The sequence below is a fragment of the Tachyglossus aculeatus genome, chromosome 1, assembly GCF_015852505.1.
Source record: "Tachyglossus aculeatus isolate mTacAcu1 chromosome 1, mTacAcu1.pri, whole genome shotgun sequence".
NCBI lineage: Eukaryota > Metazoa > Chordata > Mammalia > Monotremata > Tachyglossidae > Tachyglossus > Tachyglossus aculeatus.
In genome coordinates, this window is record NC_052066.1 from 27228461 (window position 1) to 27231112 (window position 2652).

Sequence of the window (2652 nt, forward strand, 5' to 3'; positions counted from 1 at the left end):
CATATAGAAAGAAAAGCTGATGAAAAACAAACAGGTTTCTCAGTTGGGACACTTCAAAATACATCGAAAGAGTGGAGAGCCTGGTATTGCATTTCTAGAGGCTATGGCTTTCTCCCAAATTTCCCATAGCAAAATGAAAAATTTTGCAAAAACCTACGAAAGTTTTGCAAAAATTTGCCAGCAGCCAAGAGAAAACCACAGAAAATTAGTACAGCGAAAATAGGTATTAGAGATTAAATTTGAATCAAACCTACTAATTCACTCCTGAACTCAGAAAATGTTTGCAATTCCCTGGAAGAAATAGAGAAAACTGAGATTGTAGCTTTCAGGCCAGGAACTTTACACTGTTAGACTATCACTAAGTGCTTCATAATTTATGCAAAGATGGCAAATTCATCTAAGCTTATGGTCTTATAACAAACAGATCACTTGCTTCCCCTCTGACTTCAGAAACACCATGGCCTATTTGAAAGAGTCAGAGGAGCTGGATTCTAATTCCAGATCTGCCATTTACCTGCTGTGTGACTTTAGGGACATAACTTAACTTCTCTGTGCCTCATTTCCTTCTTCTTCTCCTGCTTCTCCTACCAGGAGAAGCAGCATGGAGATGAGACGCAGCACGGTATAGCAGATAGCTAGCTCTCTTCCCCTCTTCAAAGCCCTACTGAGAGTTCACCTCCTCCAGGAGGCCTTCCCAGACTGAGCCCTCCTTTTCCTCTGCTCCTCCTCCCCTTCTAATCACCCGTACTCCCTCCCTCTGCTCTACCTCCTTCCCTGCCCCACAGCACTTGTGTACATTTATGTGCATTTATTATTCCATTCATTTTATCAATGGTGAGCCCACTGTTGGGTAGGGACTGTCTCTATATGTTGCCAACTTGTACTTCCCAAGCACTTAGTACAGTGCTCTGCACACAGTAAGCGCTCAATAAATACGATTGATTGATTGATTGATCTATAATTCTATTTATCTAATTCTGATGCCATTGATGCCTGTCTACTTGTTTTGCTTTGTTGTCTGTGAGCCCATGGTCGGGTAGGGATTGTCCCTATCTGTTGCCGAAATGTACTTTCCAAGTGCTTATTACAGTGCTCTACACACAGTGCTCAATAAATATGATTGAATGAATAAATGAATGAATCGATCTTGCCACTGACCTCTCAACCAAGTACTGCCTCTTCCTCTTCAAATCCAACAGGCAACTGATTTCTCCACCTTCAAAACCTTACTGAAGGCACATCTCCTCCAAGAGGCCTTCCTTGACTAAGCCCTCTTTTCCTTTTCTTCCACTCCCATCTGCATCACCTTGACTTCTTCCCTTTATTCATCCCCCCTCCCAGTCCCACAGCACTTATGTACTTAACTATAATTTATTTATTTATTTATTTATTTATGTTACTATTATAATTATTATTCGTATTGCATAGTATAGTATAGTATAGTTATAACACTATTTATGTTACTATTCATTATTTATTATATGTGATTTATTAATTTATATAGGGGTCTGTCTACCCCTCTCAGACCCTCTCAGGGTCACACCTGGAGAGTTTCCAGTATTCTACCAGTCACGACTACAGAAGGGAGAGTCAAGCAGAGGCATACTATAAGCTGTGTGACTTCGGGTAAGTCACTTAACTTCTCTGTGCCTCAGTTCCCTCATCTGTAAAATGGGGATGAAGGCTGTGAGCCCCACGTGGGACAACCTGATTACCTTATATCTACTGCAGCACTTAGAACAGTGCTTGGCACATAGTAAGCATTTAATAAATACTATTATTATTATTATTATTATTATACCCATTCCACAACTTGTACTTCCCAAGCACTTAGTACAGTGCTCTGCACACAGTAAGTGCTCAATAAATACGATTGAATGAATGAATGAATTCCTAACTTGGGCAGTGGCTAGTGAGTGGAAGGCCATCTGCTAAAGTCAAAACTCGCCCACGCTGGGCAGCAGCGGCATGGGAGAGGGGAGATTGACTAAGAAAACTCTAAGGATCCGCTACCAGAACGATTGCAGATAAAAGTGGGGAATTCTGGGAGAGATGTGTTTATGGCGTAGCTATGGGTCGGACTCGACTCGACAGCATAAGACAACAACAACCCCTTTCGGGGTTGCATCTGTCGAGTTTCCAGTACTCTACCAGTCTCGACTACAGGAGGGAGAGCCAAGCAGTGACCTACTCATTCCATTTCTAGCTTGGGCAGTGGCTAGTGAGTGGAAGGAAATCTGCTACAAGTCCAAACTCCTCTTTGTTGGGCAGAAGAGGCATGGGAGAGAGTCGAGGGTGGAGGCTAGAGTTTCCTGAGTGGAAGGAAGCAATAGTAAACCAATTCCATATTTTTACCAAGAAAACTCTATGGATCCACTTCCAGAATGACTGCAGATGGAGTGATGGTCTTCTGGGAGAGCTGTGTCCATGGTGTCACTATGGGTCAGAGACAATTCCACGGCATTAGACAAGACAAGACAATGTCTGTCTCCCCCTCTAGACTATAAGCTCATTGTGGGCAAGGAATGTGTCCATTCTATTGTTAAACTGTATTATCCCAAGCCCTTAGTACAGTTCTCTGCACACACTAAGAACTCAAAAAATAAGATTGATTGACTGATTATCCTCATATTTTCCACTGAAACAATGGGT

At 42.2% G+C, this 2652-nt stretch overlaps 1 non-coding gene across 1 annotated transcript; it reads left to right on the forward strand.

Annotated features, from left to right (window-relative positions):
* Positions 1 to 2110: 2110 nt before the first annotated feature.
* On the forward strand, positions 2111 to 2248 carry LOC119935299. The gene has a single exon (XR_005453189.1). It is a non-coding gene; the product is annotated as a small nucleolar RNA SNORA7 (small nucleolar RNA).
* Positions 2249 to 2652: the final 404 nt, after the last annotated feature.